Genomic DNA, 27,189 nt, shown 5'->3' on the forward strand with positions numbered 1-27,189 from the left:
AAACATTAAATAACTGAATGACATCTATATTCACAACAATACACAACCATATTTTATGATGGTATTAATTAAAATGTTTATCTACAAAAACCCAGTTGGAAAAGGTAACAAGAACTAAGATACTCCTAGTATCAAAGTTGCATTGAGACATCAGGCTCAAGACTGAGTATCTAGTAGTTACTTTTGCATCCTTTGTCACTGAGGATTTTTTTGGCCTTGTTTTTAATTTCCTGATTAATAACGATACTAAATTATTTTTAGCATTTTTGCATGAATAATGAAGGAAAAGATCACCAGAAACCGATTTCCAAGAGTTTCATGGAAATAGTCATAGCGAAAAGTATGGAGAAAAAGTCTCTATGTTTCCAGTTAGGCCACAAAAGGAAAAGATAAATATTTTCCTTAAAACATATAAGTCAATATTTACTTTCATTATGGCTGAAGACAATAATGCCCAATGTCATTGTCACTCTGTTTTGATGTACAGCGACTCAGAAAAGCGATTTCGAGCTTTTCTATTTCTGTGCATCTTTCAATTTGTTCAACTTTCAGGAGTTCCAATGCCATTTCTCACTGCAGGGGTTCTGCAGGACGAAACGCCCTCTGGAGTCCAGGTGGCTCCCGTTAGTCTCCAGCTCCTCCAGGTACCAAGGACCGGATTTGCATCCCATGGAGTGGTGACTGATGCGCGTGAGTTCTTGCCCCATGCGCGCCTCCCTGTGAACCCATCGCAGTAACTTCAGACCCCACGCGTTTAGCCATACCTCGGGCGATACCCTTACACTGGTGGGGAGGCAGTGATCAATCCTGGGCCCTTCCCTGCGGCTGGCTCCCGGTTTCTGGGCACTCCCTGGGAGAGGAGCCGTCTGGCGCGCGCCATTCCCAGAGGGCCTAAGAGGGACTCGGGGCATCCGGTGGCCCGCAGCGGCGCGGGGAGGTCCAGGCGCGAGCCGGGCGGGGCAGCGGCGCGGGTCCGAGCGCCCGAGGCGCCGGCGGAGCATGTGACCACGCGGCGCGGGGCCGGGCGCGCAGTGCCGCGCGGCGGCGGCGGCGGGGAGAGCAATGGAGGCCGCGGCCGCCTGAGAGGCGGGTACGGCGCTGGTGCTGCTGTGGAGGCTGCTGGTGCTGCGGGGCAGCCGCTCACTGGGCAGCTGCGTCCGCCTCTGGCGCGGGGCGCCTGTCACTGTCTAGCTGCTCTGCCAGCCAGGGCGCCAGGCGGGGACCTCAGGTGAGCGCCCTCTCGGCCCGCTGCCGGGGCCAGACAATGGGGGCAGCGGGCGGGCTTCTCCCCTCCACCCGCGGGCCCCGGATTCCCGACCTTGCCCTGGCCCTGGGAGCGTGGGCTCGGCGTGGCCCGCCCTGGACTCTGGGGCGGTGGTGTCCTGGCGTGCGTGGCACGGACCCTCCCCAAGGCGCCGCGCGCGGTGTGCGCTGCTAGGATCCCACTCGCGGGAACCTGCGGACCCGGCTGCGCCCTCGGGAACTTGCCGAGAGCGTGGGACCTTCTCGTTCCCTCCTTCCCGCGCCGCGGCGTCCTGCCCCCGGGTCCGCGGCGCGGGTCCCGGCTGCGGCGGGGCGCGGGGCGGGTGAGCAGGGAGCAGAGCAAGACTCCGGGATCTCCGACGCTGACCAGGGTAGGGGATCTCGGGACGCTGGGATCGCGGACGCTGACCACCGTCAGCCGTCTACTCTCGCCAGAGCGGCATTGCTTTGTTTAACCTCTGCCAAGCCATTTCGCACAAACTCTTGTTGCCCCAGTTCTGACGAGCCCCCCAGTTTGATGGCTGAGGCAGGACAAAGGTTTTCCCTGTTTACCAAAAGCTGGAGCCGCCGGGAGACTGCACGCTGCCAGTGGTGTAAAATGCGTTTTCCTTATCTTTTCCCGGGGGTTCTGGCGATGGTTTTCTTGGTTCTATAACCGTCCTTTTTTGCAGGGCTCTGTAGTGGTGCGATTGCACCGCCTAACCCTATAGATACGATGGGTGGGGTACGGCTTTTATTCATGGTTATCAGTAAGCAGAAGGGCAGACGTTTACATTTTACATTAGATGTTTTCAGAATAGATGCATGAGAATCATTTTATGAATTCCAGATTTTAAGAGAATATGTATATGTAAAGACACATTGAGTCCGTGGATGTGGGGAGGGGGGACAAAACCTAGTAACTGCGACCATGTGTTGTGAAATTTTAATAGGGTTTTATGAATAATAGCCCGGAAACTGATCTGGTGTAGGTGAGGGAGTGTGTATGCGTGTGTAAATGTGGGTAAATGTGTGTGTGTGTGTGTGTTGGGTGGTGGCGATGGAGAGGGAGTGGTTAGAATACAAAGGATAAGGCAATTTTGCAAAGGGTTCTTAGTAGATATTCTGTTGCAAAATTTCAGTTCATTAAGTTGTCATTATATCATTGTTTCCCTGTAAAAATCACCTATACTAGTTGTTGAATTTTACATAAAATGGCTAACAATTATTTGACATTGTATGTGACTCAGGAATCCGAATACATCAATTTTGATTAATTTTTAAAAGTCAACAAAGGAAGGACACCTTCACTACTATCTCTTTTATTGTATGAGAACACTGAATCCTAGTTCAGATATTCAACAGAAAATTGCCTGTAAGGGAAAAAAATCATGCTACTAGATCACACCTTTCCAGTGCTATTTAAAATGTATTTTCTACAAAATCTTATTTATATAGTCACCTCTGACATTGAGAAACTTTCACTTTAAAGACTTAGCAGTACTTGGCATTGAATTTGGTGTCAAGAAGATAATATAGACTTAAAGGCAATTGATTTGAGAAACAAAAGCTACCACACACAGGTATACTTCGTTTTATTGGCTTTATTGCGTTTCACAGGTGTTGCGTTTTTTTACAAATTGAAAGCAAGGCCCTCCACCTGCAAAAAGATTACTACTCGCTTTATTGTGCTGGTTTGGAGTGGAACCTGCAGTATCTTTGAGGTATGCCTGTAGTTCTTTCTGAACTATAAAGCTCTGTATAATAAATGTAAGTTATTATTACTAGAAAAAGAAGCTGTATTTTACAATTTTCTCTTATACAGTTTTGGAAGAAATTAACTGAAATTGATGTGAAATTCTTCAGGGCAATGGATGGTCTTTCAGTCTTTGTAGTCCACATTTCTAATCTGGTATATAATAGCTATTCGATAAACTGTTGTAAAAAAACATGAATTAATGAAAAATAAAATACAAATGGATAAATACATAAATATCAAGTTGGTTTACTTCTTTTAGTTTAATCAACATTTACTGAAGGCCTACTGTGTGCCAAGAACTGTGCAGAGAGTTTTCACGTAGAGTTTATAAAAGCCCGGTAACCTTCCTGTTTGGAATGTATGTTTTTTTGATGTATGTTTCTGTGACGAATGGGGCCCCTTGGGTGGTATTAATGATCATCTCATATAACTGAGTAGCACAAAAGAACATTTGTTATATGTACATATACTTCCTCACAATGGCCTGTGGGGAGGCAGGGCAGATACTATCATTCCTGTTTTGTAGATGAGGAAATCCAGACACAGTGAGATTAAATGACTTGCCAACTCCTTGCCACTAAAGCAGCAATGCCAGGGACCGAAGCTGGATCTCACACCTAGTGCTTTCACCTCTGAATCACACTGCCTTTTCCAGGAAACGCTGCTCCTCCAGAAAATCACTCTCAATTAGGCCTCATTAAAAAGTCTACCTTTAAGTAACTTTTGTATGAGGAAAACTATGTTTTGTAACAAAATACTTATGAAGTGGTTAAATGTGCAAGTTGTGGAGTCAGGCAACTAAATTTGAACCCTGGATTTACCAGTTACCAACTCTGCATCTTTGGCTAGTGACTTAATCTAAGTTTCCTCATCAGTAAAATGGAGAAGTTATATTACGTACCTTATAGCATTTTGGGGAAGATGGAATGAAATAGTGTAGATGTTTAGCACAATGTCTTGTAGAAACAAGCATTCAGTGTCAGTTAATTATTTTTATTCCTGTTATAATGTGAAGCAGAGGTTTTTAAACCTTTTTTTTTTTTGCACAGTAAGAGAAGCATTTACTTTGCTATCCAGCAAACAAAATGTTAATTTTTTTAAAAAAAAATTCCTGAATCAATGCTTAGACTTCCCATATGCAGTGCATTCTTATATTTTTTTTTTTCTGTTTCATATAGAAATGCTGGTTGAAATTCACTAAACGATTTCACATACTATTAATGGGTCAACACCTGCAGTTTAAAGAACACTAATGTAAAGGATAATCAGGTTAAGTGCATTAAAAAATCTGTTATTGAATCTTTATATTTTTTCTTCTAATGATTTACAACATCAATTGGAATTTTGATATTACGTTAAATTACACTGAACATGAGTTCTTAAACATTTCTTAGTAATTACAGTCATGTACTGAGTAGTTATTATGGCCTAGATACTGTGCTAAGCAGTCTATTTATATATGTTATCTAATTTAGTGCTCACAACAGCTTGTAGCTTGGCCTTGTGTTTCCATTTGATAATTGAAATTAAGACTCAAAAAGTTTTATTAACTTGCTCACGTCATAAAGTTAGTGAGAGCTGAAGCAAAAATTCAAACTGAGTTCTGTTTGACCCCAAAGCTCTCTGTTCTCCCCTATATTCTGTTCTGATATTCCCTCATAGTGATTTCTGAAGTTGCATCATTTCTTCTTTTGGTAAATCTGAATGGCAATATTGAGAATTTATTTGTTGTGGTACATCTTTTATAGTGTCCTTCGAAAGAACCCATTTGAAGAAAATGTTAAACTTGGTAAAGTAAGAATATACTGGGTAGACTAGTAATTTATTTTGACTTTGCTAGTCTTTGATGTAAATATATTAGAATAGCTTCTCAGGTTTTTATGGCAGAACCAATTAATTGGTCAGTTTTATTGAGCACCCAAAGATTTACTATATCTTCAGAAGAGACATGAAAGCTATATAACTATATAAAGACTTCATTATGAATGAATGTCAGCTTTTAAGGCACAAAATGAAGAACTTAACTACAAAGAATGCTTTATAGTATATTGATTTGTCCCCAAATCACCAGTATTTATTTTGTAAAGCACTTATAAGAAACCACCATTAACTATCCTATTAATTGTTTTTTTGTATTTCAGTTTTTGCAAGTGTTTCTTAAATTTTCAGCAGGATTTTAATTTAATTATTTTGGTATTTTTGGGACTTTCCTCTTTTAAAAATATTGAAAAAGAATTAAAGAATGTCCAGGAAATATATTTTATAAATAGTATTTAGAATACACAAATACATGATTTTAAGTGACAATGGAAAGGCAAATTTCACTGCTTCTTTCTCACTATATCTTATAGATTGACTCTTGTAGTGACTGGTTTGTATATTGCTGTCAACATGCAGGAGTATATCTTATAAATAAGATGATTACCAGGTGCTTAAAGATATATAAATAAGCTCCTGCTTTTGCATTATAGTTTCTATGTGCTTGCAACTTTATACTTTTAACCATATATTTACACAGTTTATTTGTTAAGGTTAATCTTTTCGAACTGATAATTTTGAAGTCAGAATTTGTGTAGATCATGATGATATATTAGACAAAGAACAGCAGTTTCATGGTTTATTAATGAGGTTTGAAAATCTGTTTATTTCTGTTCATCAGTCGTTATTAAGATTAGATAATAATGAATGTATTGTTTATTGTTGAATATCAGATTACATGCTGAGGTTAGCCTTTAAAAAATCGTTTTGCCCCCTAATGAGATTGTCTACAAATGTAGTAAGCTCATGCTTTATGCTTATTTTATTAATTCATTTCTTTTGTCTAACACTTAACCCCTAATGGATTGGTATAGTTTTTGTGAGCATCAAGAAACATTCCAGCTATTGAATGTTCACTTTAATTTGTATGTTCATGCAGATACTAAACTCAGATACTAAACTTACCATTATATTTTGTACTACTTTTATTCTTGATGTGAAAATTCTTAGAAATAAGAAGAGCAAAGTCAGTTTAGCTATTTACCTGTACCAGTGGCTTTGAGGCAGATACATATGCACATTTTAGGTTTACGTATATGTATGATTTCCACAGGTATATGGGAAGTGCAAGATTGCAAACTCTCAATACATAAATTGGAAAATCATTTTAAGTAACTTTGTGGAAATAAAAACTTTGAAGGGATGTTGAATGCCTTAAAGTCATGTTATCAGAAATATTTTAGAAGCCAAATAGCACAACCACATGTAATTGCTTTTATATTCTAGTTCGTTTTCATGTGGAAAGGTCATTCCATTTAAAATGTCAAAAATGAAAAGCAGAAATATTTTCGATCAGATTTAAAATCTTCAGCTCTTTCAGATGTTTGTAGAATTTTTCAATTAGTATCATTGAGGCTTGAGTGGAAATGTCAATAAACTTGCTTCTGAAACCAGTACGGTATTAAATATTGAGCGTTAGAGGAAAAGGTGCAGAAACTATATCCCTGAAACAGTTTGGGAAATATTTAAATTAGAAGTACTCAGTTCAATAGATATAGGTTGTTAGAAGTTAAGAGCAGATAGCAGCTGCTAGGAGGAATTATTCCAAGTAACAAGAAAGGAAGGAGGACTTGCTAAAAAGGTGTTGGGCTTTTTACCAGGGAAGTAAGAACAATCCACCCAGAGCTCCACTGGCCTCGCTCCACTCACCTGGTGAGGGATTGGCTGGCATGAAGAGGGAGAAGGGGAGTGCTGGTAGGGAGAATCTTGGTTATGGCTGAAATTTAGGATAAGCTGGATTCAATAAAAAGCCTGTGTAAATTCTTGTATACAGTTGTTAGCCCACAGTTTCCTCACCTGGGAGAAATCAAAAGGAAAGGCATGGTCCCAAGATCCCTATTTTTGGGAAAGGAAATATCAGAACTCCATTGTCAAAGCCATTTATGGACTCAGGTGGGGGCCACAGCTGATGTTCTTAGGGGAGCTTGTGCCAGATTCAGCAGAGCTGGTAAGACACTGATGATGAATTCCAGGCTGCTTTAAATGATTACACTGAGGATTTTCTTCATTTTTAGAAGAATAAATATAGTGACCTTTTCTCTACCAGAGTATCGTTGTGACAGATGCAGTGAGCTTTCTTGGCACTTATGATGCAGCTGCCTCAGCCATGTTTGTGATGGGTTAACTGTTCTCTGGAGTTAATGAGGTCAGGGTCACAGGTTCAATTCCTGGGCAGGCCAGTTAGCTTTGCTTTGTTCTCTGATCTCATATGGTACTCTTAACCCAGACCAGCCATCTGGCTAGGCAGACCATTGATCACAAAGGGACTAATAAGCAAGACAGTGTGGGAGGAGCAGCGTGAATCTTTCTCAGTGGATGTTAAGTAATTAGAGAAACAGTTCCAAAAGCATGTGCGAATTTGTGTTTCATGCATTATCTAAATATGTGGAAGATAATATGGTTGTCAGATATTTTTCTTTGTTATTTCTGTTGAACTAATTTTAATGGTTTTTCTCTAATTAGGATTTTTTAAGTCTCATTCATTCAGCAGTTGTACATCGTCTTGAATGTTCTTCACCTCCCTCTAGGTTTATAGGATGCTGGCTGTGGTAGCAAGAACAGGGTAAGTCTGCAAGGAGCAGATCAGACCACCTACTTAGTTGTTTCTAGATCTACTTCCACTGAGTTAAAAAAGTTTTAAGAGCAGAGGGCCATTTTGAATGAGAATAGAAAGACTGAGGATATTCGGGGAAACATTTCATAGTTTTTCTGAGTATTCCTGATCTATGAATCTTGTATTCCTTTGATTAAAATTACTTATAGTATTGAGAGAAATGTCATCTCTGAGGTCAGCTGGACTTATGTAGTCTCATACGGTAGCCACTGGTTCCATGTGGCTATTGTGCATTTGAAATGTGGCTTGTCCAAATTGAGACATACTGTAAGTTTCAAACACTTTGTATGAAAAAGAATGTAAAATATGTCATTACGAATTTTAAAATATTGATTACATATTAAAATAATGTTTTAGCTATGGTGGATTGCATAAAAGAAACCTTATTAAACTAAATTTTACTCTTTAAAATGTGCCTGGTAAAAAATTAAAAACTATGTAGCTCGCATTTGTGGCTTGCATTATATTTCTATTGGCAGTGCTGCTCTAGACCAACCCCTCATTTTATAGATGAGAATGCTTAGGTTCAGAGGTTAAGTAACTGAGCTGAGTTCTTTCCATTGCCTGTAATCTCGCCCTGCTAATAGGTTAGGTGCTCAGGAAGATAGAGCTTTTTGGACCATTAGAGGGCTATTTAGTGCCTGGCAATTATCGTATGTTGCAAGATCTGTGCCTGAGTCCTTGCTTATTAGGTGTAATGCCTGTTTTGTGTGTGTGTACACATACCTAGGAGGGAGAAATTGTTTTGTTTATAATGTTGATGTTTAGGTTCAGTTTTACCTGCCTATATAGGTCAGAGGCCCTACAGCTTTATTTGCTTCTAAGAAAAGCACATTAAAATATTAGACATTAACAGCTGTCACTCTGGATTAAATAAGATGTGGTGCTTGTTCAAGTGGGTACTTTAATATGTATTTCTTATTACAAAGAAGGTTTCAGATTGTTTTGAATGAACCTTTGTGGACAAAGCAGCAAGCAAGGTTTTCAGGCTATATCTCGTTTGGATGGAGGAGAGCTGAGTGATGAGAGATTGTTTAGCCTGTGTGCTAAAGAAGGAGCTTGTGAGCTGTTACTGTTTCTTAACCATGGGTGCTCCTGATGTGCCATTTGAGGAAGAAGTAGCTAGTGTTGGCTAGTACAAAAGCCATGGCCCCAGAATGTGGGTTTTTCTGTTAATTTTGTGAAAATAATTGTTCTGATTGACAAAGATAAAAAGGAAGAAAATCTCAGGACCAAATTTGTTGTCATTTTTAGTTGAGATTTTTGTTTTCCTAATCAACAGAGGCAGCTCAAATTAACATCTTAAAGAGGTTCACTTTGTGCACCTTCAGATCTAGTCTTTCTGTTTTGGCCCACGTAGAGTTCTAAGTCATTACCAGTTTATTATCAGTGACCCAGTGACAACTGATGAACAACTTTGTTAGTCGGCAACCTCTAAGACTTCATTTAATCTCATCATCCGTACTTGCTAGTAATGTGCATGAATTTCCCTTTTTGAAGGGTTGTGTGGAGGTTGAAAGAAGGTAAGTGATTACTTTCAGAACACTGGCTTATAAAAACAGTTCCCGATTATTATTTTTTAATGCTTTTTGTTTGTTACAAACAACTCCAGTTGATTCTGGGTACTGAGAAACAAAAGAAGATAGCAATCTGAATGGTTACCTTCGAGCAGTCAGAAATAAATAACTGTCCTGTGGTATGAAGTTTAATGCAGAATACCATGACATTCACCCTGAGTCATCATAAACCCAGTTTATGTCATGTCAGCAGACATGTATTGAGCACACACTATGTGCTGGGCACCATGGGTATAGCATGAAAAGAACAAAGGTTAGGGGAGTATTGGCTATTTGAATGCAACAGTGGTATCTCTCAGCTCAAAGCATTCATAACTTTTGTTGTAGTTTCTAATTTGAGAAAAGACTGTAGCCTTTTACAGAATAAATTTTTAAAAATTACTGTTGTAGAATGAGTGCATTTTGATTTATATTCTACATTTCACTAGCTGATTTCTTGTGCTCTCATGTTAAATGAGCAAACACACAGACAAGACCTCTGTACTATGGCGATGATATTCTAGTGAGAGAGATAGACAATAAACAGTAAACAAATAAGTATGTAAATAGAATGTCAGGTCATGATAAATGCTATAAAGAAAGTAAAGCTGATTGAGTGGAGTAAAAAGTGATGCTGTTTCTAAATAGAGTAGCCTGGAGAACTTTGAATGAAGTAGAAGCCATGGAAATATTTGGAATTTCTTCCAGATCTCAAATAGTAGATAAAATTAAGTGAAAATTAAGTGAAAAGCTATGGGAGTTCAGTTTCTTCAACATTGACTAAAATTGGTTTCCAAATAGACATTGTTCTTACAGTTTCGATTAGTTCCACCAGTATAGTTATTGATGGGCAGAATCTTTTTAGCATTCCACCTTTTAAATAGCTTGGCTAAGTACAGCAGAATCTCACTTTAGAAAACAATTTCTTTGGTGTTCTGGAAAAATGCCACTCGTGTTGGTAATTTTGGATCTTGCCTGTCTCCCTTGGCACATTATTCATCTCAAACCTCTGTGGCTTATGGAAGGGGGAAGATGTTAGCGTTTAACCAACCAGATTTAAGGCAGTTGTTCAATATATTGAATAGCTCCTCTATGTTATTTTAATGTAAATTAAAATTAAGTGGGAGCTATGGGACAGTCCTGTTTTAATTAGAGTTGGAATGCATCTTAGGAGACCATTTCTGCCGGTAATAATAATAACAGTGGCATTATGATTTTTTTAAAAGAATCATTAAAAAGCTGGGTCTATGTTAAGGTCTTAAAGTTTGCTATATAGATGACTCTTGTCAAATCAAGTGAAAGGCTGAAAAATGCAAACATTCTTTGGCCCTAACCTTTTTCTTGGAGATCTGAAGCAGTTGAGTGTTAATCAGTAGGCGTATGCTTAAAACTGGCTTGTTGTAAGAAATACTAGGTTGTGAGTTACCATTGTTTGACGACCATTCCCATAGAGTTTTATATTGATTGCCCACAAATTATATCTACAGGTTGGCAGGCTAGAGTGGAAGACAGTGACAGAGTGTAAGATGTGATCCTTGACCTTATGCTGGCATGGAATCCAGGCTGTGCTTCTTTGTTTCCTTGCCTAGTAGTTCACAGCCAGAGAAACTGGCTCTGCCTGAATTATTTAACTCATCCTTTAAGGTAGTTAACAAGGAGTTCATATTGAACTGAATGACTTACAAATTTAGGTCTTACATATTTTTGTTCTTTATTTTCCCATTTACCGAAGATAGAAGTACCTCCTGGGTCTTTCGTTCTACCTGCTGGTGTTTTGTTTTGTTTTGTTTTGTTTTATTTTAAATAATCCCCGCTCTAGATGACCTCATTCTGCTACTGCCTGTTGTATTATGATTTATCTTTTAAAAATTAAATTCTCATTATAGTTCTCTCATGTATCTGTCTTCCTCAGAATGTTTAGTTGGCACAGAGCTGGAGGAGGGGAGGAAGGCAGGGAGAGAGGAAAGAAAGAAAGGGAATTCTGTTTGGACACTACTAACAAGTCATGTTAGATTTGATTTAATTATTTCTGAATTTTTAATATTCTGTTTTTTCTCTCAAATATCAAAAGATGCTTATTATAGTAAAATTTATATAACATAAAATTTATCATTTTAACCATTTTTAAATGTACAGTTCATTGGCATTCAGTACCTTCAGAATGTTGCACAACCATCACCACTGTCTATTTCCAGAACTACTTTGTTATCCCAAACAGAAACTGTACCCATTAAAAAATAACTCCTCATTTCCTCCCAGCCCCTGGTAATCTCTATTCTTTTTGTCTCTGTGAATTTGCCTATTTTAGATTCCTTACGTAAGTGGAATCATACAATAGTTGTCTTTTTGTGACTGACTTATTTCACATAGCTTAATGTTTTTAAGGTTCATCCATGTTGTAGCATATAGTAGACCTCTATACATTTTTATGGCTGAATAAGATTCCATTATATGTTCATAACATTTTTTAAATATCTAATCATCTGTTAATGAACATTTGGGTTGTTTCTACTTTTTGGCTACTTTGAATAGTGCTGCTATGAACATTGATGTATAGATATCTGTTTGAGTCCCTGCTTTCAGTTCTTTTGGATATATACATAGGGATGGACTTGCTGGTTCATATGGTAATTCTGTGTTAACTTTTTGAGGGCCTGCCTGTTTTCCACAGTGACTATACCATTTTAAATTCACACTAGCAATGCACAAGTTTCCCAATTTCTCCACATTCTCACTTGTTGTTACTACTTGTTATAACAGGTAACATTCCGTTGTATGTATATACCACATTTTGCTTATTCATTCATCTGTTGATAAACACTTGGCTTGCTTCCACATTTTAGCTATTGTGAATAATACTGCTATGAATAAGGGTATACAAAGGATATATCAAGACTCTGCTTTCAGTTCTTTTGAGTGTATACCCAGAATTGAAATCACTGGGTGTTACTGTAATTCTGTTTAATTTTTCGAGTAACCTCCATACTGTTTTCCATAGTGGCTGTACCATTTTACTTTCCCACCAACAGTGCACAAGGGTCCCAGTTTCTCCACATCCTCACCAACTCTTGTCTTTTGGTTTTTGACAATAGCTGTCCTGACAGGTGTGAGGTGATATCTCACTGTGGTTTTGATTTGCATTTTTCCTAATGATTAACGGTGTTGAGCATCTTTTCATGTGTTTATTGGTTATTCCTATATCTTCTTTGGAGAAATGTCTGTTCAAGTCTATTGCCCACTTTTGAATCAGATTGGTTTTTTTTTGTTGAGTTTTAGAAGTTCTCTATACATTCTGGATATTAATCTCTTATCCGATATATGATTTGCAGATATTTTCTTCTATTCTCTGGGTTGCCTTTTTACTCTGTGGATAGTGTCTTTTGAGGTACAAAGTTTTGAAATTTTCATAAAATCTAATTTGTCTGTTCTTTTGTTACCTCTACCTTTGGTGTCATATCCAAGAAATCATTGCCAAATCCAGCGTCATGAAGCTTTTGTCCTACATTTTCTTCAAAGAGTTTTATTGTTTTAGGTCTTATATGTTGGTCCTTGACCCATTTCGAATTAATTTTTGTACATGGTATTAGGTACGGGTCCAACTTCATACTTTTGCATGTGGATATCCAGTTTTCTTAGCACTGTTTATTGAAAAGATTATCTTGGGACCCTTGTCAAAAATCTTTGACCAAACAGAGAATTCAGTTAGCATTAATATAATGGCTAGGTGGAGAGTCAGAGGAGAGAGAGAGAGCAATTAGAGGGATCATGTTATAAACTATCTAATTGTCTAACCAATGTGCTGTATACTCGAAACTAATAATAAAATAATTTTTTTTTAAAAAATCATTTGACCATATATGTGAGGGTTTATTTCTGGCCTATTTTATTCCATTGGTCAGAATATCTGTCTTTATGCTAGTACAGCACTGTTTTGATTACTGTAGCTTTGTAGTAAGTTTTGAAATCAGAAGTATGCGTCTTTCAGCTTTGTTCTTTTTCAAGATTGTTTGGCCTCTCCAGGGCCCTTAGATAGTCCATACGAATTTTAGAGTGAATTTTTCTGTTTCTGCAAAAATAGTCTTAGGGATTTTGATAGGGGTTGCATTGAATCTGTAGATAACTTTGGGTAGTATTGACATTTTAACAATATTCTGTCTTCCAATCCATGAACATACAATGTGTTTCCACTTGTTTTTCTTCTTTAATTTCTTTCAGCAGCATTTTGCAGTTTTCATTGTACACACCTTTCACTTCCTGGATTAATTACTAAGAATTTTATTCTTTTTGATGCTATTATAAATGGAATTGTTTTTGTAATTTTCTTTTAAGATTATGTGTAGAAATACAACTGATTTTTGTGTATTGAGTTTGTATTCTGTTACTTTTCTGAATTCATTTATTCTAACAGCTTTTTTTCTTTAGGGTTTTCTACATAGAGAATCATATAATCTGCAAACAGAGATCATTTTACTTCTTCCTTTTTAATTTGGATACTTTTAATTTCTTTTTCTTGCCTAATTACTCTGGCTAGAACTTCCAGTACTATGTTGAATAGAAGTGGTGAAATCAGGTATCCTTGCCTTGTTTCTGACCTTAGAGAAAAAGCTTTCAGTCTTTCACCACTGAATATGATGTTTGCTGTGGGTTTTTAGTATATGGCTTTTATTATGTTGAGGTAGTTTTATCCTATTTCTATTTTGTTGTGTGTTATTAATCATGAAGGAGTGTTGACTTTTGTTAAATATTTTTTCTTCATCCATCAAGATGATCTTGTAATTTTTCTTCATTTTATTGAAGTGGCATATTATACCGATCGATTTTCATATGTCAAACCATCATTGGATTCTAGGAATAAATCCTCCTGGTCATGGTGTATTCTTTTAATATGCTACTAAATTCTTTTTGCTAGTATTCTTTTAAGGATTTTTTTTTTATCAATGTTCCTAAGTTGTACTGGTCTGTAGTTTCCTTTTCTTGTAGTGACTTTGTTTTGCTTCGGTGTTAGTGTTATGCTGCCCTCATAGAATGAATTAGGAAGTGTCCCCTTTTCTTCAACTTTTTGGAAAAATTTGGGGATTGATGTTAGTTCTTTACACATTTGGTAGAATTCACCAATGAAACTCTTAGGTCCAGGACTTTTCTTTGTTGTGTGATATTTTGATTATTGATTCTATTTTCTTATTGTAGGTCTATTCAGATTTTCCATTTTTTATTTCTTTGTGATTTAATTTTGGTAGGTTTTATGTTTCAAGGAATTTATTCATTTCATACAGGTTATCCAATTTTTTGGCATACAGTTGTTCGTAGTACTCTCTTTTATTTCTCCTTTTTATTTCTATAGAATCAGTAATAATGTCCTCACTCTCATTTCTGAATTTAGTATTTTGAGTCTTCTGTCTTTTTTTCTTAGTCCATCTAGCTAAAGGTTTGTCAATTTTGTTGATCTTTTCAGAGAACCACCTTTTGTTTCACTGATTTCTGTTCTCTATTTTATTTATTTCTGCTCGAATCTTTATTATTTCCTTTCTTCTGCTAGCTTTGAGTTTAGTTTGTTCTTTTTCCAGTTCCTTAAGTTTCAAAGTTAAGTTGTTGATTTGAGATCTTTTTTGTTTTTAATGTGTTCAAAGCTATAAATTTCCTTTTTAGCGCTACTTGCTCTGTGTTTGATAAGTTTTGGTATGTTGTGTTTTCAATTTCATTCACCTCTAAGTATTTCCTAATTTCCCTTGTGATTCCTTCTTTGATCGATTGTCTAAAAGTGTATTGTCTAATTTACAATTTTATGAATTTTCCAGTTTTTTTTTTTTTAAATTGAGTTCTAACTTTATCCTATTGTGGTAAGAGAAGATACTTTGTATGACTTCTGTCTTTCAAAATTTACTAAGACTTAATTTGTCTCATGTGTTAATGGCCTAATACCTGGTGTACCCTGGAAAATGTCCCATGTACACTAGAGAAGAATGTGTATGCTGTTGTTGTTTAGAGTGTTCTGTATGTCTTTTAGATCTGGTTGGTTTATTATCTTATGTAAGTCCTCTGTTTCTTTACTTATCCTCTGTCTGGTTGTTCTGTCCATTATTGTGAGTGGGATATTGAAGTCTCCAAATTTTATTGTAGAACTATTTCTCCCTTAAGTCTGTCAGTTTTTGCTTCATATATTTTGATGGTCTGTTAATTAGATGTTTGTTTATAATTGTTTTATCTTTTTGCCATATCGAACCTTTTATTAATATATAATGCTCTCCTTTATCTTATAACCTTTTTTGATTTAAAATCTGTTTTGTTTAATATTAGTATAGCCACCCCTGTTGGTTTTTTTTTTTTTTTTTTTTGGTTACTATTTGTATGGAATATCTTTTTCCATTTTTTCACTTTTACCCTGTTTGTATCTTTGGATCTCAAGTGAGTCTCTTGTAGACAGCATATAGTTGACTCATGTGTTTTATCAGCTCTGCCAATCTATGTCTTTTGATTGGGAAGTTCAATTAAATTACATTTAAAGTAATTGCTGATAGGATGGGACTTTTGTTATTGTGCTATTTATTTTCTGTGTACCCTGTAGCTTATTTTGTCTCTCATTTCCTGCACTACTGTCTTCTTTTGTGTTTAGTTGCTTTTTGGAGTGAAATGTTTAAATTCCTCATTTCCTTTTGTGTATATTTGATAACTATTTTCTTGCGATTACCATAGGGATTACATTTAACATCATAAAGTTATAATACTCTAATTTGTTTTTATATCCGTTTAACTTCAATAACATACAAAAACTGCTCCTTTACCGCTGTTTCCACCACTTTTGCTTGTTATTGTTACAAAATTACATCTCTATAAATTTATGCCAAAAATATAAACTAATAATTCTTAAAATGCATAGATCTCCTAAATTATACAGAAAGTAAGATTTGGAGTTACATGCCAAATTTACAGTAATACTAGGTTTTCCACTAATAATTTTTTCTTTAACTGTTATTAGTCTCTTAAATCATGTAGAAAACAAGCACAAAGTACAGTTACAAACCACTGTTACAAAAATTACATCTATTATAATTGCCTATGTATTTGTCGTTTTTGAGATGTTTATTCATACAGCATTGGGTTGCTGTCTCGTGTTTTTTCATTTCACTTTGCAGGATTCCCTTGAGCATTTCTTGCAGGACCAGTCTAGTGGTCATGAACTCCTTCAACTTTTGTTTATCTAGGAATGCCTTAATTTCTCTCTCACTTTTGAAGGACAGTTCTGCCAGTTATAGGATTCTTAGCTGACTTTTTTTTATCACTTGGAATATATTGGCCCACTGTCTTCTGGCTTCCAAAGTTTCTAATGAGAAGTCTTCCGTTATTGTTACTAGGGATCCTTTGTATGTAATGGTTCACTTCTCTCTTGCTGTGTTCAGGATTCTCTTTTTGTCTTCTGAACATTTGATATAATGTGTCTCGGTGTGGGTCTCTTTGAGTTCAAATTATGTAGAATTTCTTGAACTTCTTCGAGGTTTATATTCATTTCTCTTCAGATTTGGGAAGTTTCATTATTTCTTCAAATACTCTCTCTTCCCCTTTCTCTATTTCTTATCCTTCTGGGACTTCCATGATGCATCTGTTGGTCTACTTCACGGTGTCCTACTGGTCCCTTAGGCTCTGATTGCTTTTCTTCAAACTATTTTCTTTCTGTTCCTCAGCCTCAAAAATGTCCATTGTCCTGTCTTCAAGTTCGCTGATTCCTTCTTCTGCCTGCTCAGATCTGCCTTTGAATCCACCTAGTGAATTTTTCATTCTGTTGTACTTTTCAGCTCTAGAATTTTTTTGGTTTATTTTAAGGTTTTCTTTTTATTAATATTTCCACTTTGTGCACACATTGTTTGCTTGACTTTCTCCACATCTCCTTTTAGTTCTTTGAGCATCTTTAAGATAGTTGCTTTAAAGTCTTTGCGTAGTATATCTGCCATTAGGTCTTTTTCAGGGGCAGTTTCTGTTGGTTTATTCTTTTCCTTTGAATGTATCATACTTTCCTGTTTATTTGTATGCTTTGTGATTTTTTTGTTGTTTTTGAACACTGGACATTTGAATCTAATAATGTAGTAACTCTGGAAAACAAATTCTTCCCCTTCTCCAGTGTTTGTTGTTTTTTGTTATTTTTGTTGTGATTTTTGTAGCCCATCTCAGCGCTGAGGATTAACCTTAAATATAAACTTAATATCTTCTCAGCTCTTTTCTGAGACTTTTCTTTGGCATGCATAGTAACTTTCTAATTTTTTTCCCTTGCATGTGCAGTTGATTTTGAATTTCTTAGTCTTCAATGTCTGGCTCTTCAAAGAGTAAAAAGTGAAAAATGGTGGTGGGTGAAGGGCTCTGGTCCTTTAAATTCTCTAGAAGTCACTTCAGCCAGAGGAGGAGGGGCTTGCAACATTGGGGGTAGGTGCAACATCAGTGGCTATCAGCTTCTTTGTACCTTATTGATCAGATGCAGCAATCAGCAGTCAGAGCATACATCCCGAATATTTGGAGGACTGAGTCCTTTATGCCTACTCGAGGTCCCTCAGATGGTGTGCTCCAGGAAATATGCACAGCTGCCTGCCATTTGGTGGGGGTAGGGGATAGGTAGCTGCTACTGTGATAAGAGCTGAAAACGACTTGCATTAGTCTCAATTTTCAGTCTTGCAAGTCTTTCCATGGAAGTTGCAAGCCTTCAACAGACTCTAGAGGGCCAAGATAGTTATATCAGACAGATTCTGCCAGTGATTGTTTTCTACGTGGAGAGACAGATTCCTGGGGCTTCCTACTCTACCATCTTCCCAGAGTCCTCTCCTCTTGGCCCAGTTTTGAATTGGGGTGCTTGCTTTTTTGTTGTTGAGTTGTAGGAATTCTTTGTATATTCTGGATATTAATCACTTATCAGATATGTGACTTGCAGTATTTTCTCTTATTCTGTAGGTTGTCTTTTCATTCTTTTGATAATGTTCACATGCTTTTCAACTATAATAGTTATACATTAATGTGAAAGCAGATTAATATAATAAAAAGCAAGCAGCAAGCAAAAACCTAGCTGTCTGAGTACATAGTCATGTTGCTGCTATTGGATGAAGGCTACCAGGAGAAGACACAATGACCAAAGTCTCTTAGTTGCAATCTTATTTCAGTTTCCCTGGGAAGTCAGTGGGCAAGCCCATGAGTGAATCTGGGGGAAATGTGGGGCTTCCTACAGTCATGGCAGCTGACACAGAGTGGAGTCAGGTATTGGTCATTCATATATTTTTCCTCCGTGTTGCTTCCCAAAATTTATTGATAACCTGCATATTCTGGTTTTCTTATATATCTCTATCCACTTTGACTCAGCACTGATATTCTGTCCGTGGCATTCACCTGCTTTTCCTTGTCATATCTCTTCCTGTGCTAATTATACATTTTTGCAAATTGCACATTTGCCCTAATGTGCCCATAACTCATGTTGGCAAGAGAAAAGCTACCCACTAGTTCAGTGAGTAACCAGATAAGATTTCACTCTGGTTATTTCTTTTGGGGGCAGGATTATGCATTACAATTCCTTCTACAAGATGTTTTTCATTATAAGTCTTCAGTTTGCAACTGCTATATCCAACTTTCTCAAGAAATTTGCCTTTTTGACCGGAATTGTCATTGTTTGTTTACAACATGAAGCTGCAGTGGTGTGCTTATGGTTTTCACTGTCATGATGAAGAAAATTATCTTTACTCTCCCCAAACCCATACTTAGGACAGTGGGAAGAAAATACCAATGTATACTTATTGGCTCTCTCCATCTGGCAAAGACTACTTTGTGGTGATATGTGAAGCTGAGTAAGTAAGCAAAAAACTTGCAATACAGATTTTCAGGAAATTGTCTTTACAATGTGAGAAACAGTATGAGGTGATAGCATAAGTTTTCAGTACATGATCCTTCGTCTTTAATTCTAGTAAGTGGAAAAAAACCAGGACAAATTCTTTGGAGAATGAAGGTCATGAAGAAGTTTAGAAATAGTGATGTTTTCTGACACGTCTTTGTAGAAGTGCAAGGATGCTGACCTTTATAGTTTTGCCTTTAATTCATAAGAGGAGTGCATAGAAGAGCCCATGTTTTGTGCATGAGATCAACTCAAAGCTGTAGATTTAGCATTGATAAATAGGTTGATATAATGCAAGAAGAGAGATATTAATCGCGTCCTCTTTCCAATCCCAGGGTGCTCTCTCAGTTCTGAAGAAAGGACAAATTTCATGACCTCAGTATTGCACAAATAGATCCAGCCAGTATAGAATTAGGGAGGGTCTTATAAAAGAACAAAAGTCGTTCTCAGATACAGTCAAATCTTTAGTTAGTAAAATAATAACCACAAAACTGCTTTGCTGGGATAATTTTATGGTTACTGAATTTTTTTATGTATATAATATGTGTATACATATACGTGTGACTTTGTGTTTATGAAATCTTGTTTATAAATAGTTTCTCAAAATATAGTATTTGTATTTTATTGGTTAGAGAGCCAGTATCTTTTAAAAGGTAATAAGGAAACAAGTATTTCCTCAGAGGATATTTCAGAATTTTACTGCATTGAATAATGGTTCGGTATAAAAGAAATGAGCCATTTCTGTACCTAGCCTCAGGTTATAGAGTCTTGCAGTAATTTTTGGCCTCCCTTCAATTACGATGAAATGTGTTAGCATCTGTCCCAGAGCTAAGAATAGTTTAATATAAATTTCATACCACCACCATCCTTGCAACAAGGGAAGAAATAAAGACTTCTTCTTTCTTCATAGATTGAAACTTCCAGACCCTAGCCTTGGCAGATCTTTTCTCTTCCAACATCTCTAAATGTCTCTGCGCTGTTTAAAGAGTAGAGACAGCCAGGATTCACGATTGAATTATGAGCACATAGGACTTGTCTCCACCTGCCGGCATTCTGTGGACTTCTTCTTCCAAACCCTATAGACTAGAGCATCCTCCTCGACCACAGTCTTCTTGCCTTTTAACCGCATCATTTACTCAGTGTTTCTTTTATGCCTTCGCTATGACTTTCCCCCCTTTTTACCTTTTCCTGTTTTCCCAGTGTATCAGTCTTCTTGTTTTACCTACCCTCATTCTCAGCCTGGGCTCCATGAGCAAACATTTCAGTACTCATCAGTTCTTGCCTTTCTAGCACCCTTAAACACCCGCCCAGAACCTCATTATTGCATACCCTGAATGCTTCCCTCTGCTTCCAGCTCTCTTTGCTGATCCTATTAGACATTTATATTGCTCATCCTTGATTGAGCCATCATTATTTGACAGGACTAAAAGGTTTCCAATAAAATACTAATCAAAAATTGCAATGACTTATTATTTTTATTGCCCTGGAGTCCTTAACAAAAATTTTCAGAACAGTTATTTCAAACTATTTCCATACACTTCAAACCTGTTTTCATTTTGGGATGACTGGCTTCTTACTTATCACAGGAAAGTCAGCATGAACTTGCTTTTCTCTTACTTCTCAGATATTTCAGTTCCCATAACTACCTCACTATCTTAGGTTTTCCCTCGGTCTCAGTTATTTTAACAAGTATTTCTTGAATGCCTGTTCTGTCGACATTTGGTAGATGCTACATTAGAGTGGATCAGTACACTTTACAGGGTACTTGAATATACATCATCTCATGAAATCATCATCCAAGGTCATCTTGTGTAGTGTTTCAGAAGAAAAATTTCCCTTTCCCAAGGCTATACTTCGTATTTGTTCTCTTACCCTTATTACCTCCCACCTCCTCAGAAACTTTGGTCTTAGACGATCTCCTTTCTCTCAACAGTTCTTTTCCTTCTTGATATAAATATCCTTAGGCCTGGCCTATTATTAAAAAACAAGCAAACAAATAAAATCTCCCCAGACATACTCTGTCTTTGAGATGTCATTCTATCTTTTTTCTTCCACTGACTCCCTCATTCACTTACAAATTTTTCATAAGTGTAGCCTTAAGTCTCTAACTTTTAAGTTTTCCACTATTTCCTTATTGCATACATTCTGGCTTCCTATTCTCACAATGAACTGTTTTTTACTGATTAATTAAGAATTTCAACCACAGCCCCGCAAAGTGCTCTTTTTACATCTGTATCTGATTACAGGCTAGTTACAGATATATGCAGTGATTCTTTACCCTCGAAGACAACCATAGTCATCTGAGGTCTTGGCATTGTGGCTCGGGACGATTGACTGTGGTTGCTGGGCAGTGGGTGAACGAGATGAGTCAAACGCAGAGGCTATCAGGAACTCTCAGTCCTTGGGGAAGGTGAAGAAGTGCCCCCTGGGACCTCTAGACGTGAGCCTTTAGGACCACATAGGTGACAGGGAACTATTATTTTCTATAATTCATCACCTTCCTTCTGTAGTTACTTGTTTGTGGGGTGAGGCCACTGGCAAAAGTACTTCTGTCTTTTCCTCATGCCCCTACAGGTGAGTCCAACTTCTCTGTAATACCTACAACCTCCAGTTAGGCAAAGTGCAGGCCAGTTCATCATCACATGGAGCGTGTGCTGTCCTGGTTGGCTTGCTGGGCTCATATTTTTTAAGGTGCCCTCATAATGTCATATGATGCAGACCAGGGGTGTGATCTTCCAGAAACACCAGAAGGCAGCCGCAGTAGTTAGTTTGTTTTGAATACCCTGTCCAGAGATGAGAAATTAGACAATTGTATTGTTACCTTTATCTTTAAGTTATCTTGGGGACATCGTTAAATACATATCAGAGCTCCAAGGTTCTGCATGAGGAATTTTCCACCTCATTTGGGGAACAGTAGTGTATCTAAAATTTTAATTGCAGTCATCATCACTGCTCAGAGGCAGGTGATGAATAGTGGTAATGACTCTCCGTGGTAAACAGGATTGTTTTGCTCTGGCCTCCTAGCCCTACATATCTAGGTGGAACATACACACACAATGGGGAGAGCCTATTACAGTGCTGTGTGCACTGAAGAAAATAAATAGCTATTGAATTAGTACATGAAAAAAAATAAATGAATGCTTGAGGACTAGGGGCACCTGGGTGTTATATGTGACTGGAAGACAGCATAGAGGAAGAAAGCCAGTGGTGATAAGAGAAAGTAAAGAAAAGTAAATGGGTTAAGATAAAAAAAAAAAAAAGTAAACATTAGAGCCAGATACATTGAAAAGAAATTTAATGAGAAAGTTAGAATTAGCCAAGGTGATTCAGATGGAAAGTTATAAAATAGAACAAGCATTACCTGAGTCATCAGATTAGATAAGATGTTTGCCTTTTCAGGAAAGGATGGGTCTTCATCCAGGAAATTCTGTTTCTTGTCAGATATCAGGAGTAGAAAATGGGAATTCAGAACAGGAAAAAGGAATTTTTTAAAAACTCAGATAAAGGATTCTATTCTAGAGAAAAGTCAGAAGCAGGAGAGGAGCATTTACTAAAGATGGAAAAAGTGAGAGAGGATGAGCATCATGATCGGGAGCCAGTCCCTTGCCCTTGCTCAGGCGTGCAGTGGCTACTGGTATGACTTGGTTTGCCGAAGAACCTGGCCTGTCCCCAAATATGCCTTATATCTCAGACTTCGATTATTTTATTGATTTCTTTGGAGCTGAATATGCAACGTTAAGGGTTCCTCTTAAAAAATGCAATTCTTTGCCTGGGAGAGTGACCTATTATTAACATGGATTAGTGGGTTTAATTAGCTTAAGTGACTTAACAGAGAAGCAGATCCTGGTTCTACAACTCCTTGTGACATGGTTAGTTCTCTCCACCTCATTTTTCAGATCAGATGGTTGTACTGGATTTCTTCGGTAATATTTATTGAGTGGGTACTGTGTGCCAGAGATTGTTTTGGATCCTGGAGAAACAACAGTGAACAAAACAGACGAAACTCTCTGCCCTCGTAGAGCTCACATTCTGGTGCGTATGTGGGGAGGGCAGAAAATAAATGAATGAGTAAACTATATAGTATTTCAGGTCATGGTTTAGGTTTGGAAGAAAAAAATCAGGAAGGAGGATGGGGGAATGTTAGGGTGGGGAGATGGTGGTGATGGCAATTTTAGATAATGTGGTTAGGGACAGCCTCTCTGAGAAGCCGACATTTGAAGGAGGTGAGGGAACAAGAAGCCATGTAGTTGTCTGGAGGAAAAGCACTCAGACAGAGGGAATAAATGCAGTGGACCTGAGGCCATGTCTAAGGGAAGCGAGGAGTCCCTGCAGCTGTCGCTGAAGGAAGGGAGAGCAGCAGGAGAAACGATCTGAGGAAAGCTGGAACAGACTCTTTAGGGCCTCGGGGTCCATCAGAAGGACTTTGTTCTTACTCCAGATGAGATAAGACGTTGGAGGAGTTTAAGCATCAGAGTGGCGTGACTTTGAGAGAACAAGGGTAACAACTGGGAGACCACTTGGAAGGTTGTTCATAGCTTGGACTGAAGTGATAATGATGGAGGAGGTGTCACATTCTGGATATATTTTGGAGAGCGAGGACATAGAAAGACACACATGGGAGAAGGCCATCTATAGATGGAGAAAGCGATTGTAATGATGTTGCCACAAGCCAAGGAATGCTAGGAGCCACCAGAAGCTGGAAGAGGCAAGGGAGGATCCTCCCCTAGAACCTTTGGAAAAAGTATGGGTAGCTGACACCTTGATTTCAGACTTCTGGCTCTAGAATTGTGAGAGAATAAATTTCTGTTGTTTTAAACCACCAGGTTTGTGGCAAATTGTTGTGGCAGCCCTGGGAAGCTCATACAGATGCCTAGCAGACATCAACATGGAGAAGTTGAACTGACCAATCGATTTGGATTTCAGGGAAAAGATCTGGGCCAGAGATATAATATGGCAAGTCTTTAGTATAGAGATGATGTTTAAAAGCAATGAGAGTGGATGAGATCCCCAGGAGAGTGTCTCGAGAATAGAATAGGCCCAAAGACCGAGTCCTGTGGCTCTACGTTTGGAGATCAGGCAGGTTAGGGGGATTTAGGAAGACCAGCTGGTGAGCTCATTGGGCCGAAGTCTTGGGGGAAGCCTTGAATCTTTCTCCCTTTCTGAGTATCAAGGGGGGAAATGATGTATTGAGTTAGAGACCTACTTCTAAGGCACTCAGTTAGCTTTCGTTCTGTACTAACCTCAGATGTCTTGTATCAGGGACCATTTTATATTAGGGGAGGATGAAAGAATAGGGGGGCCCTTTTATACTGTTCACGAACAAGTGTATGAAGTTGCCAGAATACTTACTGGAGCAGCACAGAAGCTGTGTCTTCGGTCCTTTTCTCACTCCAAAAGAGAGAATATACCAGATCAAAGGAGAAATTAGAATCAGTTAGATATGGTTTTTCAAATAGTCATAGCAGGTTGAGACTAGAAGGGGCTTAATGTGATAATGTGTGTAGGCTCAGCATACAGCTCTACATATATATAATGGGTGAGCAAATTATGTCATTATTAGTTAATGGCTATTTTCTAATCCCAAACTACCATTTTACAGATTAAGAAATTGAGACTCAAGATATTCAGGAACCAGCAGTACTTCCCTTAAGCTACACATACTCTCCCCATGTATACTTTGCCTGCAGTCTCTTCCACTCCCTCTCCCCCTACCCATGTCCTTGCTCATTTTCACAGCTCTAACAACACCTGTGAACTCTTCTTACCTCTCTATATTACTCTCTTTGAAATTCTCTAGCATGATTCCTAGGACACTGTCTGGATATTGCAGCTGCTAAAGTGGTAGTGAGTGAAATGCTCTTGGCTTCCAGCACCGCGACCCCCACCCTGCCACCACCCCCACTGCCCCCAGCAGACATTGTCTGTATTGCAGAGCAGAAATTGCTGGGTGAATATTGAGGGAAGGAGCCCAGGGGCTGTGCTGTGTGTCTGTGTGTGTATGTGTATGTATGTACATGTACATACATGTACACCTTTGGGTTCTCAGGCAGAAGAAAAGTACCCTTTTTTTTTTTTTTTGCTTGGCCGCTGCCCTGATGAAACCCCACTAACAACTTGTGTGTTGTGTCTGGCATTGCCTGTGTGACATTTACCATCATTTATTACCTTGTTGTAAAAAGACCTTGCAAGGCTTTAAAGTTGGATCCCTCTCATAACATCGGAATTAAAATAGCACCATATCCCTATTTATATGGATAACTTCTAATAATCCAATAGTTTACTTCTTTTGGTAATATTTTTATTCTCCTAAAGTTTTTGCATGAGGATAAACTTAGGATAACCCAGGAAAAGAGAAAATTGATTTCTTGCAAGAAAGATACTGATAATAGTGATGCGTGCTGGTGGTAAACAGTATCTTTTCAGATAGATACTTTCTTGCTTCAAGGGCTGATAAATACTAGTGTCCATGGTGACAGTAATGAGGGATTCGTCCTCTTGTATTTACCTTTGCATCAATAGACAATCTAGATTGTTTTCCTCTAATATGTATGGTAGTTACAATTACTGTTAGAGCAGGTTGTATTATTTATTTTTTAAATTCTTCACAAAAGTTGCACAATTAGAATATCCGAAAGTCAAGTCTGAACTCTGGTTAAGGTTCATAGTAAAAGAAACATAAATTATCCTTCTATTTATACTTTCATGTCCATAAATTACTTATATATGAGGCTTTCTATCTTATGTGTCATAAAGATGTTCATTAAAACTGAGTGAATGAATGGATACATAATTTTATATATTTTTTATATACTGAACACTTGTGTACAACTTTCTGAGTGGATGTATGTTTTCAGTCTCTTGAGTATTTTCCTAGGAGTGGAATTGCTGGGTCATATGGTAACTGTATGTTTAATATTTTGAAGAGCTGTCAGACCTTTTTTCAAAGTGGCTGTACCAGTTTACATACCCACCAGCAGTGTATGAGGTTTTATTTTTTCCACATCCTTGCCAACACATATTATTGAGTGTTTTGGATTGTAACTATCCTAGTGGCTGTGAAGTGAGTGGTATCTCAATGTGATTTTGATTTGATTTTCCTGTTGGTTAATGATGTAGAGCACCTTTTGATGTGCTTATGAGCCATTTGTATATCTTTGGAGAAATATCTATTGAGATCCTTTGCCAATTTTATATAAGGTTGGTTTTTAAAAAATTGTTTCCTAAGAGCGCCTTACATCTTCTAGATATAGGCTCCTTAACAGATATATAATTTACAAATATTTTCTTCCATTCTGTGGGTTGTCTTCTCACTTTCTTGATGGTGTTCTCTGAATCACAAAGGTTTAAAATTGTGACATAGTACAATTTATTTTTTTCTTTTGTCATTTGTGCTTTTGGTGTCATATTTAAGAAACCATTGTCTAATGTATGGTCACAAAGATTTATGCCTATGTTTTCTTCTAAGAACTTTGTAGTTTTAACTCTTACATCTAGGTCTTTGATCCATTTAGTTAATTTTTGCATATGGTATAAGGTAGGGCTCCAACTTCATTCTTCAGCATGTGGCTATACAGTTGTCTTGGTACCATTTATTGAAGAGACAATAGTCTTTCATTCATTGAATTGTCTTGACACCCTTGTTAAAAATCTATTAACCATAAATGTGAGAGTTTATTTCTGAACTATCAGTTCTATTTCAGTGTTCTATGTGTTTATCCTTATGCTGGAGCCATGTTGTCTTGATTAGTGTGACTTAACTGCTCTCCTTTTAATACTCAAATGACAAAAAAAAAGAGTATTTAAATTGTATGTAGTGGAATTGTCTCTTATTGCAGCGGTCCCCAGCCTTTTTGGTGCCAGGGCCGGTGCTCCTATGAGAATCTAATGCCCGATAATCTGAGGGGGAGCTGAGGCGGTGATGCTAGCACTGGGGAGTGGCTGCAAGTACAGATGAAGCTTTGCTCCCTTGCCAGCCACCCACCTCCTGCTGTGTGGCCAGATTCCTAACAGGCCACTGACTGGTACCTATCCACAGCCCTGGGACTGGGGACCCCTGTCTTATTGGTTAGGTAATAAAGCCAATGTAAAAGGTACAAAACAAACATAGGTGTAATTACCCTTGAAAATC

The 27,189-nt window shown here is 37.8% G+C and overlaps 1 protein-coding gene across 3 annotated transcripts in view; it reads left to right on the top strand.

The window, feature by feature from the left end:
* Positions 1–1,016: 1,016 nt before the first annotated feature.
* Positions 1,017–27,189, top strand: part of CRACD (capping protein inhibiting regulator of actin dynamics) — a 243,512-nt gene continuing 217,339 nt past the window's right edge. For all 3 annotated transcript variants that reach the window (XM_039845266.1, XM_039845267.1, XM_039845268.1), the window contains exon 1: positions 1,017–1,228. The gene's annotated coding sequence lies outside the window, so the exon portion shown is untranslated. The remainder of the gene's footprint in view (positions 1,229–27,189) is intronic.

This window comes from Pteropus medius, unplaced genomic scaffold (genome assembly GCF_902729225.1).
Source record: "Pteropus medius unplaced genomic scaffold, Ma_sr-lr_union100, whole genome shotgun sequence".
NCBI lineage: Eukaryota > Metazoa > Chordata > Mammalia > Chiroptera > Pteropodidae > Pteropus > Pteropus medius.